Below are 16,966 nucleotides of genomic sequence, written 5' to 3'. Positions count from 1 at the left end.
TTTTGCCCTCAGCAAAGTCCCTGCTGAACTCAGGCAGGGTGAGGGACGTCGTCAAAGGCCCTGATGGCAGTTCGGAGCCTTCCCCAGAGTTTGTCTGCTTCCTCCAGGGGAGACTCCCCCATCTCTGCATGAGAAGCAATCACATGCTCAGAATTACACTGATGCTCACAGGCTTTGCTGGAATCCGAGGCGCAACTGCAAAGCCCATGGGACTGGGAGGAAGTACCGGCCAGGCAGTATGTGTGCTCTCCACAGTTCAACCAGCAGGTTCTCCCAATTGCTCCTGCAATGTTCAGGATCCTTGTGGGAATGCAGGAGGTTGGCTATAGAGCAGTACAACGCCGTGAGCCTCTTTGGGATCCCTTTCTGCACGCGCTGCGATAGGCAGTGGGTCTGAGAGGCGAGGGGGGGCAATGCCTCCCCTGGGTCTTAGCGCACAACCTTTCCCCTCTCCTATCCCGATTCTGCCCCTTCTTGAAGGCTCCCAAAGATGGCAGCTGCAGACGGTGACTCTTCCCCTGAAGCAGATCTGTTAACTTAAAAGTGAAAAGCTTCCCAGCTTCCCAGACCTATTAGTGAACCCGTGAAAGAGCCATTAAGTGGTAATGAAACCATTTTATAGGCATGTGCCAACCCTGAACTTACTGGGGGGAAAAGTTGTGCATTATTATATCTTCAGGAGTTTAGTTTAAAATTTGCTTTAAATGTTTCATTAGTTTGTGGCTGATGCTTATTACATCACATCTCTAAAAAAATCCATGCTTAGATATTTAGATGCACAATCTGAGAATTCAGTGTTAGCCTTAAATGTTTGGATCTTCAGACATATAGTTTTTTAAATAATTTTTTCCAAAGAGCACCCTTATCTAAAATACACATTTTAAATTTTAATTACTATAGTACAAAAACTAGCTTTCGAAGCCTTCCTGCTCTCCTTTCACCCCCTTGTTGAAGAGAGTCCTTAAAGCAGGGGTGGGTAATAATTTTGGAAGGGGGGGGCCACTTCACAAATTTTGGAAGTGGTCTCAGGCCTATCTGGAAGGGGCGGGGCCTCGGGCAGAAGGAGCGGGGGGTGATAACTTCCCTGCTAGGTATGGTGACCTTATTTCTGAACCAGCTGCAGCTAGTAAGAACAGTTTAATTTAAATTATGAAACAGATGAAGTGTTCTAACTTTCTCATGTTAGTGTATCAAACTTCATTTTAAATAAAGTAAAATATTATGTTCAACACAAAAGGTTTCAATGTTTTCTTTATATCCGGGGTGGGGAACCCTTTTGGGGTCGGGGGTCACTGACCCACAAAAATCAGAGAGGTAGCCGTGTTAGTCTGAATCTGCAAGAACAATGAGAAGTCTTACGGCACCTTATAGACTAACAGATGTATTGGAGCATAAGCTTTCGTGGGCAAAGACCCACTTCGTCAAATGCATGTCAGATGCACGTCATGCATCTGACGAAGTGGGTCTTTGCCCACGAAAGCTTATGCTCCAATAAATCTGTTAGGATATGTCTACACTTGCAGCCTATTTCAGAATAGGGCTGCAAATGTAGGCATTCGGAATTGCAAATCAAGCCTGATTTGCATCTTCCCGGCCGGGTGCCATTTTTGAATTTTACAAGCCCGGAATAACTGCCCGTGTCTACACGCGGCAGTGAAATGGGCATTTGAATTCCGAATGCCTACATCTGCAGCCCTATTCCGAAATAGGCTGCAAGTGTAGACATACCCATTAGTGAGTCTATAAGGTGTTACAGAAGTTCTCGTTGACCCACAAAAGAATCAGTTGGAGGCCACACAAATGAGAAGCAAAAAAACTTCTCCAAAGCCCCCCAAAGCTCACTGATGTGGCCCCAGCTGAAAAACCTCACTCCTCTGGGGGGAAGGGAAGGGAAGGGGGAAACTGAGGTTCAGGGCTTCTCATAGACCAGATTTACTTTTCTAGGGTTCTGGATTTAGTGGATTTTATGGACCTCCTTAGGCTCTGGGGTAGGGACAAAAATGAGGGGTAGAGTGCACAAGACAGGGCTGCCAGCAAGTAGGTTAGGGATGGGTGCAAGATCTGGGAGGGAGCTGGGGTGCAGAAGCAGGCTGGGAGTGGGGCAGGTGGAGGGAGCAGGAACAAGGGAGGGTGCAGTGTGCGGCCAGGAGAGAGGGCGCAAGAACAAGGGAGGGTGTCAGAGCAAGCTGCAGGTGCCGGTCTTGGGGGGAAGGAAGTGACTGGATTAGGGTGGGGAAGGTCTGGGCATGAGGGGGAACCTCACCTGGCTTTGTGCCCCCTTGCAGCAATAGCTGCAGTCACAGCTGCCCCGGAGGGAAGCCCCGCTGCCGTGGCCACGCAGTCCTGGAGGCTGGAGACACCAACGCAGTCCAGGGGCTGGCCCCAAGGCACCACAGCCACAGGCCACCCACAGCGGCTGCTGTGGTCACGTGGCCTGGGGCCAGCCCCAGAGGCTGGAAGCACCACACGCCATCCCAAAGGTGCCACGGGAGGTGCCATGGCCACAGGCTGCTCCGGAGGCACCGCTGCTGTGGCCATGCAGCTTGGGGCCAGCCCTGGAGGCACCGCAGCCATGCGTTCCTAGGCAGTCCCAGAAGTCAGAGGCACACGGCCTGGGGCCAGCCCCAGAGGCGCCACTACCGTGTCCACGCAGCCCAGGGCCGACACAGAGGCACGCTACCATGGCCTGGGGCCGGCCACAAAGACACTGCTACCATTGCCAGGCAGCCCGGGGCTGGCCCCAGAGGTGCCGCTACCACAATCATGTGGCCTGAGGCTGGCCCCAGAGGAGCCATGGCAGCAGTGCCTCCAGCCTCCTGGGCTGGCCCCAGACCACGTGGCTGTGGTAGCGTGCCTCCGGGGCCAGTCCCGGGCCACCTGGCCACGGTAGTGGCACCTCTGAGCCTAGCCCTGTTGAGGATCCTCAGCCTCAGCGCTCCCTCCCCTCCAGAGGCTGCTCTGGGGGGTCGGGGGGGGGGGGGCTGAGCTCCTTCTCCCCTGCCACATGCCGGTTAGGGAGCGGGCTGGATCAAAGCCCAAGGATACGGCCTGCTGAGAGGTTTTTGCCCACCCCTGCCTTAAAGGGACAACATTCCTTTTCTTCCAGATAGCTGGACAAAATGAGTGTCCCTTTTACTTCTGACTGTTCGATGAACTAGTTTTAAGGGAATCCTCTACCAAAATCAGTACTTTACTAAGGTACAAAATCCTTCTACATGCCAAAAATCTTCGGACACATTGTAACATAAACATATAGGGACATTTCATAAACACAACTTGATATGAGAATTGCACGAAATAAATTAGCATTTTTTCTAAAAGCAATGAACTCAGTTATGAGCGTGCTAAACTGCTCTAATTTAAAATGTCTTTTTTTAGTGAGTTTAAATATGTAGTAATGTAGAATGATTATTTTATGAAGGCTTAAGGGTATATTTAAAATATAAACACTGAAAAACTGATGGAGAAAATACAAAATAGTGAAGGGCTGCACCCTGTATTCCAGAACAAATGTTGTATTCAGCTGGACACTGACTTGCCCTTACTACAACATTTTTGCAAAAACAAACTTCAGGTTATATCAAGAAACCTGTGACTGATTTTTTTTTATTCCCAAATTAATGCCGTTAATTAAATCTTCTGCATGTTTGTAGCCAGACACAAACCCCATCTTGTTTTTCCACGAACCCCATCTTGTTTCCCCCCCTCCTCCCAGAGAGCAAGAGAAAGGCAGTCAGCCTTTGATGCCCTGGGAACGCAGGTGTGCTGCCTGTCCCTGACTCTACCATAAACAGAAACCAGACAGTAAATGGGCTAGCTGACGACCCGGGGCCTCCCGTCGCCCTGATGACTAGTACCAGTAATTGACACGCCTGCACTGTCCCAGGAGAGGAATCTTCGTCCATCACATACCAGAGGTGCCCATTGTCTGCATTTTCCCAGGTGTAAATTATGCTTTGCACCCTTCGTGGGAAACTTGGCATTCAAAGCCATTTTTCCTAATTGGCCACTTGAGACCAGGAAGAAGCCTACATGACCCAAGGGGTATAAAAGAGATTCAGCAGCCCACCCCATTTGAGCTCCAATCATCTATACCTGCTGGCAGGTATTGATTGTCTCCCGAGGTCTGTGGGACGCCCAGCCTCACCCTACTTCTTCCCGAGGGATTGAGAGAAAGACGCTGGCCACGCCAAGTCTGGAACACAGGTGTGAGAATATATACCTGCTATGTGTCTATTTTGCATGCATTTAATAAGAGCTCAGAGAACCAAAGGGTTGCATGGTACCTGTAAGTGACTTATTAGTGTAATTTCTGTCCTGTCCTTTGTAGTGGCTATGTTATCTGTAACACAGTAGTAGCATTTAACAACTTTAAGTTTACCCTGTAACAATAAAATAGTAACTGTTTAAGCTTTAACCTGACTCCTTCAGTTGCTGTAACAGAACCAAGCACAATTTAAAAGAACTTCAGCCGGTCATAAGGGACTCACTGCCCTGACCGTCGGCTGACAATGTTCAGTCTTCACAATCTGGCATGCAATGGAAAACATGCTCCATATTCTTTAGAAAGAAATTCTAAAAGAATGTTTTTACCAGGGTTGTTAGACAGAGATAAATTGAATAGTCATGTAACCAAATCAAACAATATCGATTACAAGACTATTCCATAGTCCTCGGAGGCGGGGCCAGCAGCCACTGTGCTCCCAGGGAGCCCGGCCACCTCACACTGCTGTCACTGATACAGAGGCAGCAAAGGGGGGTGAATGCATGGAGTCGATAAGATTAACCAATCAGTGTTCTTGACTACATGTCAACATCCCTAGTTTTTACCCCCAAAATGTCATTTCTGGTATTTGGGCTCAGGGATTGGCTGGAAGGGGTGAGCAGAGCGAGACAGTGGGAGGGTGAGGGCCAAGGCAGAGCAGGGGTGGAGTATGGGTGGGGCCACAGGCTCGGGAGCTTGCCTCCCCACACAACAGCTTTGCCTACCGTCCATGCTGGCCACATAGTCTTTTGCCCTGACGGGTGAGCTGTTCCAGCAGCACGCCCACTGCCCCATCAGAGCCACACGTCCCTCTCCAGCAAGATGGCTGCTGGCAGCAGCAGGAAGCTGGAGGCCTGCTGTTTTTAATGGAAAAGCATTCACCTCAAATTCATTCCGCTCATGGCATGAAACGCCTCTCTTTGTGCTGCCTCCTGTTAAGATAATTAAATTCCACTCAGTGGTGTTCCTGCAATAGAGGGAAGGAAATAAGCAAGGGCGGACGAGAGCTTGTCTTAAAAATAAACCAGATTGGCTTTTACTAGTTGAGACTTACAGGGCATCTCTCCTCCCTGCGTGGAAACACAGACAGGAGTAGCTGGGCCCACACCAAAAGGCTTCAGCTTGAGCTGATTGTCTGATTATTACTATTACAATTGTGCGCAGACCCACGACGGAGATCAAGGCTCCACTGAAGATCTGTACAGACACAGTGTCCCGGCCCTCTCCAGCCTAAATAGGTAGGTGAGTAACAAAAGCAGCATGGCTTCCCTGTGTCCCACAGCAGGTCAGTGGTAGAGTAGCTGTGCCAGGCTATCGGGCCCCGTCATATCTGAGCACCTCACAGTCTAGCCTGTTTATCCCCGTCGTGCCTCTGGGAAATAGGGCGGCTGCACAGATGGAGAACGAAAGACTAACTGACTTGTAGCAGAATGGAAATCGAACCCTGAGCTCCCATAGCCCCAGCAAAGGCCCTAAGCACTAAGCCAGCTGGTCCGCAGTGGAAAGCCCTCCCAGTCCAGCGCCCCATCCGTTAGCACATGCTGACCATTGAACTTGAACTCTGTGGCACTTGTCATGTAGGTTGCCACAGCCCTTCGCCTGTTCCCACCTGGCAATCCCGTTTTGGCCAACATGTACCTGGAAAATCAAACAGGATTGATTCAACCAATATTCAAATCACCCTCTTTAAAGAGGTGGGATAAAACGCTCACACTGGAAGCTTGAATTTGGATCCAAAGTCTGGACACCCACCGGATGATTGGACGTGGCAGCTTTGCTTAGGCGCTTTGTATTGATGGAAAATGCTACCTGGCTCCTACACTGGACTTATCCCCCGCAGATCTCAAACTGCTTTCCAGAGCACATGTCATACCACTGCCCCTATATCACAAAGGGGGGAACCGAAGTCCAAGGAGGTGAAGTCACTCCCACAACACCTAATTACCAATTAGCACTCCCCTGACTCCTAGCAACCTGGCTAGCACCTGGGGACCAGATCATGCTGCTAACCCAAGATGTCTGTCCCAATCAAGGACTATTTGTAGCTGGGAATCTGGGTCAATCCCATCTCAGAGGTTCTCATAGACTCATATACTTTAAGGTCAGAAGGGACCATTATGATCATCTAGTCTGACCCCCTGCACAGTGCAGGCCACAGAATCTCGCCCACCCCTCTTAGAATAATCCTCTCACCTATGTCTCAGATATTGAAGCCTTCAAATACTTTGAAGGCCCCAACATGCAGAGAGTCCTTCAGCTGTGATCGGTACCCCATGCTACAGAGGAAGGCGAAAAACCTCCAGGGCCTCTGCCAATCTACCCTGGAGGAAAATTCCTTCCTGACCCCAAATATGGCGATCAGCTAAACCCTGAGCATGTGGGCAAGACTCACCAGCCAGACACCCAGAAAGTTCCCTATAGCAACTCCTATCATCCCTCCATTGACCTATTTCCAACTGGTAATGAATAGTCAATTAGTTACCAAGATCATGTTATTTCATCCAACCATCCCCTTATCATAGAATCAGAACTGGAAGAGACCTCAGAAGGTCGTCAAGTCCAACCCTCCGCTCTAGGCAGGACCAATCCCATCTAAATCAACCCGGCCAGGGCTTTGTCAAGCCGAGACTTAAACACCTCTAGGGATGGAGACTCCACTACTTCCCTAGGTAACCCATTCCAATGCTTCACTACCCTCCTAGTAAAATAGTTTTTCCTAATATCCAATCTGGACCTCTCCCACCACAACTTGAGACCATTGCTCCTTGTTCTGCCATCTGTCACTACTGAGAACAGCCTCTCTCCATCCTCTTTGGAACCTCCCTTCAGGAAGTTGAAGGCTGCTATCAAGTCCCCCCTCACTCTTCGCTTCTGCAGACTAAACAGACCCAAGTCCCTCAGCCTCTCCTCGTAGGTCATATGCTCCAGACCCCTAATCATTTTGGTTGCCCTCCGCTGGACCCTCTCCAATGCGTCCGCATCCTTTTTGTAGTGGGGGGCCCAGAACTGGACACAGTACTCCAGATGTGGCCTCACCAAAGCCGAATAAAGGGGAATAATGACATCTCTGGATCTGCTGGCAATGCTCCTCTTAATGCAGCCTAATATGCCATTAGCCTTCTTGGCTACAAGGGCACACTGTTGACTCATATCTAGCTTCTCATCCACTGTAACCCCCAGGTCCTTTTCTGCAGAACTACTACTTAACTGGTTGGTCCCCAGCCTGTAACTATGCTTGGGATTCTTCTGTCCCAAGTGCAGGACTCTACACTTGTCTTTGTTGAATCTCATGAGATTTCTAGTGGCCCAATCCTCCAATTTGTCTAAGTCACTCTGGACCCTATCTCTGCCCTTAAGCGTATCTACCTCTCCCCCTAGCTTAGTGTCATGTTAGGTTCTGCTTCCTCTTCTGTTGAAATTCCTGAATTAGATGGTGCAGGTTGGACCTCTCTGGTCCAGCACCCTCAGAACCTCACTGGTCCCGAATGAGGGAATTTTCTGGACCCGGGGCAGTCCCCTGATACCAGCCCCCCCCCCCCAGCCTGCCTCTCCTCCCCACTGGCAGCCCTAGCTGCCCCCGCTGCTGGGCTGTGGTGCTACTGTGGCCCCAGCTCCACTACCAGGGCTGCCGCTGCTGCTACATCCTCAGCCCTCGCCCCACTACTGGGGCTGCTGTGGCCCAGCTGTGCTACCGGGGCTCCAGCCCCAGTCCGATCCCCATTGCCTCTGGGCTCCAAGCCTCTAGCCCTCTGGCCACTGGGGCTCCCAGTCAGGATTCCCTGGTCCAGGAACATCCAGGAGTCCCGGTTTTGGAGGACCAGCCTGTACTTAGATCCTCACTTTTACTGTCATTTAAAAGGGCCATTTGAGCCCTACAGAGCAAACATTTTCCCTTTTAACAATCTTGTACTAAATTAAGAGGGGACCTGCCTCCCAGCAACATTAAACAAAGGGGAGAGATTTCCCAGCGATCAGAGTGAGTTGGTCTCGTGCAGTCTGTGTGAGGCAGGTGCGGGAAGGCAGCTATAAAGTTTGCATGGAAGTGACAGGTCAAGGGGGAGTCGATTCTTCTCCTCTTGCCTTATCAACGCCAAACAGCCATCCTGCAAGTATCCCCGGAAACAGAAAAAAATGACCTTTTATTTGGTGCCAGGTCTTGGTGGAGGTGGGCTGGGGAGTGAAATCTTTGTCATGCTTGGGATACCCATATTCCCTATGCCGAATACGGGACGCCTAGCCAAAGAGCAATCAATCAGACTGCGCTGTGCAGAGTTAATTATTCCAATGAATATCAAGTCGACAGAGCCCCTGTTCGAAGGCAAGACTATGCAGCTGGAGTCTCGCTCTCTCTCCCCTCTCCTCCCCTAAACCTCTCTCTCACACAGCAATGAGGGTGTCTGAGCAACCTGACCCAACCCTCCCTGCTCAGTGATCTCTACCCTCCATGCCTGGCTGTGCCCCTGGGGTGGACCCACCTCTGCTGGCACTGACGTTGCAAGGAACGCGGGATCCCAGGCCCTCCCCAGATTTCCACCAGGGTTCACACCAGAGCATGGCTAGCAGCAGCCTTTCAGCACTGGCTTCCTGCTGGACCGAGATGGGGGCAGGGAAGCCCATGTCTTTGCAGAGCTCATCTCTTCCCTCCCCCCCTCCACTGCTCTGTGGCTAGAAGCTGCTTGTCCCTCCCTGCCTGCAGAAAGGCAGCTCACACCTCCAAGCTGCTGCTGGCCACTGACGTGACGCAGTCGCCGTCTGTCCCCTGGTTACAGTGTGGACAGGAAGGGGCTGAGTCCTCAGGGTGCCTTGTGCACTAGCATTGCCAGGAATAAACCCAGCTCACCTGAGCCCCACTGCAGTGCATTGACTTCTAAATCAGGGCTACTCAACTTTGGAAGCCCCGGGGGCCACAGTGATACTCACAGCACATGCCGAGGGCTGCAACTTAAGTGTGGTTGCATATACATACAAATATATATGCAAATACGGACATGAATACAAAGATTAAGGCAAGACTGCACAACACACAGGCCCCATTTAAGTCAGTTCTGTTGATATTAATAAAATGCCACATTTACCCAATTTCTACCCATATGACAGCACTTTTAATGAGCAATGACAGTCCAGGGATTTATAACTCATATCAACAGAAGACCATACTACTGACTCGCCGTTGTGGAGTGAGTTCCCAGTGGAGGCCACGTTCAAAGGATCCCACCTGCGGGCTGCGTGTTGAGCCCCACACAAACCCAAACTGCCCCGCAGACCGCAAACGAATGGGCTGCAGGCCACATGCAGCCCACGGCCCACAGCCCATGTGTTGAGTAGCCTTGGTATAGGGTGAAGAACACAGAATGCAGGCTGCACTTACAGAGGGGGGACTCTCCTCTGGGGAGCAGGGAGGCTGAAGAAAGATTTAGGGTGTTGGTGGATCATAAGCTGAGCGTGAGTTCCTGATTGGATGCATAAAGCGAAGCGCTACAGTGCTCCTGGGAGGTCTAAACAGGGGAATCTGGGATTGGGATTGAGATCTTATTTTCTCTCCCTATCTGGCACTAATGTGACTGCTGCCGGAATATCATGTCCAGTTCTGGCACCCACAATTGAAGAAGATGTTGATAAATTGGAGAAAGGTTTGGAGAAGAGCCAGAGACTGGATTAAGGTCTTAGAAACCCTGCCTTGTAGGGCTAGACTCAAGGAACTTGATCTAGTTAGCTTATCACAAAGACGGTTCGGAGGGACTAGATCACTGTACAGGTTCCTATCCAAGGAACAAATATTTTCTAAAGGGGGCTTCAATCTAGAAGGCTGTGTCTAGACTGGCCAGTTTTTCCAGAAAATCAGCCGCTTTTCCGGAAAAACTTGCCAGTTGTCTACACTGGCCGCTTGTATTTCCGCAAAAGCACTGACTTCCTACTGGACGAGAAAAGTGGACTACGAAGTGGAAGCTAGTCATAAATGTGTAATGGTGAGAGTAATTGACCACTGGAATAATTGACAGGTCATGGTGTAGTCTCCATCTCCGGCGATTTTTAAATCCAGGTTGGAGGTTTGGTTTAAAAACGCTCTGCTCTAGGAATGGTTTTGATGACGTTCTCTGGCCTGCGTCTGGCTAGATGATCCCAGTGGTCCCTGCTGGCCTCTGAATCGGTTTCTACACGAGTGTGTTTCTAGGTGTGCTCCATTTGTGTGTATCTACATGAATGAGGAGGTACACGTGCTGGTCTGTGGGGTGGGGAGTTGTTTGAGGGAGAGGCCCCCTTGCTTTTGTGGTGCCTTTTCCAGGCAGTTCCAATATCAAGCTGGCCCGTGCTGCACTGATAAATAATTGTGACATTGGGAGGGACACAAATCACCCAGCAGGAGAGGCACCAATTAATCAGCCAAGCAGTGAGCTCACCAGGAAAACAACAGAGCTGCCTCTCACACTCTCATTTCATCATTTCCATTCCACCGGCGGGTGAAAGTGGAGCAGACAAGAGACTTTGTGGCATTTCTTGGAGCTGGCAGGAGCAGCTTGTGGAGCTGGGAGAGTGAAAGGGAAGCTGCCAGGAGCTAAATGTACTGCAGGTGCCCTGTGGGATCATCTTTAATCTGGAGCTCATTCCACCAGGTCCTTAAAGGGATGATTCCCTGCTTGTATGTTTCACTTCTTGGCATGTAAATCAACAGGCTCAGAACTGACATTTTAATTTGCCCAGCTGCGCGCTCTGAACCGCTGCAAATGCAGGCAGGGAGTGTGCGCGTCTGTGCCATGCCGACAGACACTGTTGCAGGCGTCTGTCCCCCGGTTACAGACACTCCTCCCCCAGTTGTCTGCAGAACCTTTTTCTCCAGAAATGTGGGTGCTTGGGGGTTGTTGCTAATGCTCCGGGAGCAGTGAGGAGCTGGGATAAAAGATAAGAGGAGGGACTCAGAAAGGAGATGGAAAAAGCCAGATAAGATCCACAGTGGTGTAAATCTGTTCTTCTTCAGTGGAATGACACTGGTTCCATGAAATGAGGTATAACTGTTAATTCGAACTAAGAGGTTTATCTCGGATTTGCGCTTCTCTGCCGCATGTAGACGCAGGCAGTTATTCCGGGCTAGTCAGTTTCCAAAATGGCGACCGGCCAGGAACATGCTAATCATATTTAAATTTCAAATAGGAATAAAAGATCCTCCGGAAAAGGGTTTATTTTCTGGAGAATCACGTCTAGACTAGCGCTTTTCTCTGGCTTATCCCCAAGCCAGAAAAAAGCGGCAGCCATTTTAATATAAATACCGCGGGGGATATTTAAATCCCCCGCGGATTTTGCTATTCCAAAGTGTCTAATCTGCATCCCTTTTCCAGAAAAGGGGTGCAGTGTAGACACAGCCTCCTAGTGTAGACATGCCTAAGGTGCTACAGGACTATTCCTTGTTTTTCAAGGTTTTTTAAGTTACAGACTAACACGGCTCCCTCTTTGTGGTTTAAACCAGTTGAGGATCTGGCCTTTGACATCTTACCTGTGCCAGGGCAGTTGCCCTGAGGGACAATTTCTGGAAGTAACAATGTCTGGGAAGGGGCACAAATCAAGATCATTGGCTCTGGCTCAGCTCTTCCCACCCCCCGCCCCCGACATTTTTCCCCCTAGGAGGGTGGGGGAGCACTGTACTGGGTTCCCTAGGGAGGGGGTGGAATCTCCATCTCTAGAGGTTTTTAAGTTCCACCATGACAAACCCCTGGCTGGGTTGATTTAGTTGGGATTGGTCCTGCCTTGGGCAGGGGGCTGGACTCGATGGGTGTGTCTAGACTACATGCCTCTGGCGCCAGAAGCATGTAGTCTAGACACACCTGATGACTCCTGAGGTCTCTGCCAGCCCTGAGATTCCAGGATTCTATGATCTCACGGGCCTGCCGCTGAATTCCAGCTGGGTGCACTGCAGATGGGCTAAGGACAGCTAGAAATACCCACCCTGCTGCAGGCTGCCCACATGCCCAGCAAGCGGCTGATGCTGTGAGACAGCACGTGGGGTTGGGCATGAGGGGGAAGAGAGGGAGCCAAGATCCTCTCTGTGGTGTTACAGTGGGAAGCACAATGGGGCTCCCAGATGTTGCTGCAATAGACCCAATAATATTAATAGCCAAGCTCTGTGGGAGCCATCCTGTGAGCCCCGGGCTCAGCAAAGGCTCTTCTACCGGATTAGCATAGCCAGAGCACCAGGCTTGCCTACCTCCATTGTCCCCAGCCTGCCCTCCCCCAGGAACCCTCCCAGGTGAAACGGTTTGCCCAACACCAATAGGGAATGAAGCTGCTAACTCTGCTGGCTCTTGGTACCCATCAAGGGGGAGGAGACAGGAGCATTTTACAAGGGAGCAGCTGTTCTGTAGGTTGGATGCAGCTAGAAATGAGCCAAAAGGGAGCACTTACCCATCGAGCGCCACTGGGCGTCCTCGGCTCCCGCCGTCTTCACTCAATGGGAGACACGGTCGGGCAGAGCCCCATGTGATCAGGCCCATTTATGTCTCCTGAGCACTTGATTTAAAACCCAGGGTCCTGAGTCTCCTGCTCACAGAGCTGCAGGTTGGGAGAGACGCTGCTGGAGTCAGTGGGCTCCCACCGGGGGAAGAGGATCAGGCCCAGAACATCTCTCCACCTTGAATGCAGGCCAGGTGTTTCCTGTGGGCTCTCCCAGAAGCCCAGGGGCCTGGGTTCCCACTGTTGTGGTATAAGGAGCTGGGCTTCACCATCATGTGTGTGGTTATCTCGCTCCATCGATCACCCTCTTATCCGCCCACCTTGTGCGTCGCCTGAACGAACCGTCCATGTGCAGCTGGGGGAGGAGCCCTGGGTGATACCTGACCTGCAGGATTCCTGAGGGGATCGAACTGCCAGCTAACAGAGTAAATCTCTTGTTGGCTGGGGATTAAATCGGAAGCAGAGTTAGCTGCTGTGGGTTCTTATTTATTTCTGTTCCTTTCGACTGCATTCCCTCCCCCACGAAGCAGGCCTGCTGCCGCCGGCTGTAAATGACTGTGAACCTTCACGATGAGTTTAGACACTCAATCTCTTAACCTTGCAAACACCTCCTGTTCCTCTCCGTGGTCTCCAAAGGCTTCCAGGAGTGGGCGGAAGAGAGTGGGGAGGAGACGTCATGGCAAGAATACTTCCCAGGCCCCAGATTGCAGGAGGCACCAAGGGCCAGTTATCTGGTCACTCTGGTCCTATGTTCCCTGTGTGGCAGCTCCACTTATGTGATGTGAGCTGTTGGGGCTCCCCGCTCCCCCCAGTTCTTGTCACGCAGGCAGGCAGGCCGCAGTGCAGGCAACGCAGTCTTGCTGGGGCGGGTTTCAAGCATCCGCAGTCTTGTTTCCAGAGTTCCATCTTCCCCTTCCTGAGCAGCCATAAACAGACCTAGAGGGCCACCGCCGACAAAGTAGAGCTACGTTCCATTTTGGGGGAGTTCACACCTCTTTGTCTCCCATGGGAGGAGGAGGAGTGATGTTGGGCTACAGTCAGGGACGGGCATTTCTTTGTCCTCTTAGTGCTTCATATGCCTTTCCCCTTGTCTCCCCTGACTGGCCCCTCCTAAGCGGTTACTTGACCTTCTGAGATAAGAGCTGAAGTAGCCTTTAAGAGTACGCTTGTATCATTATACTCCCACCGTACCCAGTAACCCTTTAAATGGCCTTCTCTGATCCCATTGTGTGAAGAATCCCATCTGGCTAGGCAGAAGCAGCACACCATGTCTGTGTTGTTTGTTCGCACAAATTAGTAAGAATGTGAAAGTATCAGAAATGAAGCAGGCAAACAAGACCCACAATCCCATCTCAGGTGAACGTACAGGCCTGAATTCTACATGATCATCACTAGCATTCCTAACATGACCGGCAGTGTGTTGTCCTACCTCCTGCCCTGCCTGTGTTGTCTTTTTAGCTTGTAGATTGGGGCAGCCGTGCACTCCGGGACACAGCTGGCTTTTCATCCCATTCCCGCAATGCTAAGGGAGTGAGGGGAGGGAGTACATGCATTCCGTGCATGCCTCTCTCACCTGCCTGGTGAGCTCCCTTCACCAGCCAGATGTGAGAGGCATGTGTCCAGGGAACAAGCTGAAAAGCTAGTCACATCCCGGAGCACACGGCTGCCACTCCCAAGAGCACAGTCAGGACTCGAATCCAGGAGCATGGTCAGGAACCGAAACCAGGAGCACGGTCAGGAACTGAATCCAGGAGCACGGTCAGGACTCGAATCCAGGAGCACAGTCACGAACCGAAACCAGGAGCACGGTCAGGACTCGAATCCAGGAGCACGGTCAGGAACCGAATCCAGGAGCACGGTCAGGAACCGAATCCAGGAGCATGGTCAGGACTCGAATCCAGGAGCACGGTCAGGAACCGAAACCAGGAGCACGGTCAGGACTCGAATCCAGGAGCACGGTCAGGAACCGAATCCAGGAGCACGGTCAGGAACCGAATCCAGGAGCATGGTCAGGACTCGAATCCAGGAGCACGGTTAGGAACCGAATCCAGGAGCACGGTCAGGACTCGAATCCAGGAGCACGGTCAGGAACCGAATCCAGGAGCACGGTCAGGACTCGAATCCAGGAGCTCTGTCTTCCAATTTGCAGCCAGCTCAGACCACTCACAGCATCTCCATTATCTCCTCAGCTCCAGAGAAATGTCTTTGCTGAGCACTCCCCATTCCAGGCTCAGTGCTGGCTGGTCTCCCAGCTGTGCAGCCCAAGAAACGGAGTAAGAACTGGACAGAATCGCTCGGTCTGATACAAAGTGCTCGTCTGAGCTCCTGGTGGCATTAGTTTCACTAAATGAGGCCAGAATCAGGCTCTATAGGCCAAACTTATTCCCACTGTAGGTGCACTGAAGCCAGCAGACTCATTCCCGGGAGGAATGTGGCACATTATGTCTTAAAACACCTCCTTACAGGCCTGGACAAAGCAATCAGACAGGAGGGTAGCACATTCTGATTTGCTGCTGGCTCCTCCGACTCACAGACGCTGCTCTACTCCCTTCATAATTCTCACCTAAGCCAACTGGTTTGCATGTGCAGCTGCGATTCCAGAATTCCCTTGCATTCTATTTTCACACGCTTGGGTCTGCTTACAACCCCAGCTGCTGACTGCAATTCCTCAGCACCCTGTTTTTTCTATTTTTGGCCAAGTCCAGTGAGAGCACCTGGGCTGCACGGGAGTCTGGGAAGCTCAACAAGAGTATTTCCTTGTCTAGGTGACTGGTGGAAATCCCCCATGATCCCTCGCTTCAGGGCTGCACACTTGCTGTAGATGCCATGGCCTTATCGACATGTCTGTATCCATTTCATACAAACAAGAGCTTGTCATGAAGTTAACATAGGAAGGAAGGAATTGGCCTATGGGCTACAATGCAAATTTGCCTAAGTAAGATCTGAGGCTATGTCTACACTGTAGAATTTTTGTTCAAAACCAACCGTTTTTGCACAAAACCCCCTGGAGGGCCCACAACTCAAGCGTGTTTTTGTGCAAGAAAATTTACAGTGAATCAACAGAACAGAGGGTTTTTTGCGGTATAGGTATTCCTCTTTCTACAAGGAAAAACTCCTTTATCTGCAAAAGCTCTTGCACAAAAAGCTGTGTGCGGATGGGAAACAGGGTTTTTTTGTTTTGTTTTAAAACACAAAAAGAGCCTATCGAAAACGGTTTTGCGGAAGATCTCTTCCTCTAAAAGCTTCTTGCACAAGAAGACAGAAGTGCAGGCATAGCCTGAGTAACTACTTGCGTCAGAGCTTTCAGATATGGCCCAAGAGTAGCAATTCTCAAGGGCAGGGACTGACTGCATATGGCCATCTTCACTGGCCTGTTTAGCTCCAGCCCCCAGTTCTTGCAGTGGAATCTTTCATGCAAGATGCTCAGCTGGCTTATCCCTGAGGATCTTCCAAGTGTGTGCACATTGGGTTTACGTCAATCAGCGTATTTCCATTGAAGTCGATGGGGCAAGTTACATCAGCTGAGAATCTGGCCTATCATGTGAGCTCAGTTTGGTGCTACACTTTGGATTTTGGTCCTTTCTCCTGCCCCCCCTTTTGCCATATCCGTTCTAAAAAAAACCCTCCCACCTCCAAGTAAGCACCTTCACATTTCTTGATTTAGATTTAAGGATTTGCCTGGATTCCAAGCCTTGCATTCCATCCAGAAGCTTTGGGAGGCTCAAAATTCATTCAGACAAGCACCCAAACATGCCTAGTTGACTGATTTTGCGTCAAACCTTGGTATGTATCCTGCCAAGTACAAGGTAGCAGAATGACTCAATATTCCCTTTTTTAACAATGTCCATTTAAGTGTGGCGAAAGCTTGATCAATAGCCTGCCTCAGCATGGCTTGCCCAAGGTATTTTAGTTCTATACTGTTTTGCTAACAGATTATTGCTCTGCTAACAGGCTCACAGGGTGAGCGCACACTGAGGCAAATGGGAATCACATCAGCAGAGTTCAAAGCCATCCCTGCAGGCCTGCTTGCCTTTTCTTGTGAGCCGTGTGGAAATAGGAAGTGTGGGAGTCTGAACAGCAAGCGGCAGGGCCCATCAGTCTGGAGGGAGGTGCTGGGAAGAAGCATTTCTTCTCATTTCCCAAATTAGAAACCAAACATCATTAGAGCCCAGCAGAGCCAGAAGGAATTTTCAGTGAAATTTCTACTCAGAAGTTGCAGGGCTTGGGAACAAACACTGATCAGCACAGTTGAGCAGCAGCAAG

This window comes from Pelodiscus sinensis, chromosome 26, assembly GCF_052426305.1.
Source record: "Pelodiscus sinensis isolate ZL-2025 chromosome 26, ASM5242630v1, whole genome shotgun sequence".
In the NCBI taxonomy this organism is placed as follows: domain Eukaryota; kingdom Metazoa; phylum Chordata; order Testudines; family Trionychidae; genus Pelodiscus; species Pelodiscus sinensis.
The sequence above is the reverse complement of the archived record's forward strand: the minus strand, read 5'-3'. Positions refer to the sequence as shown.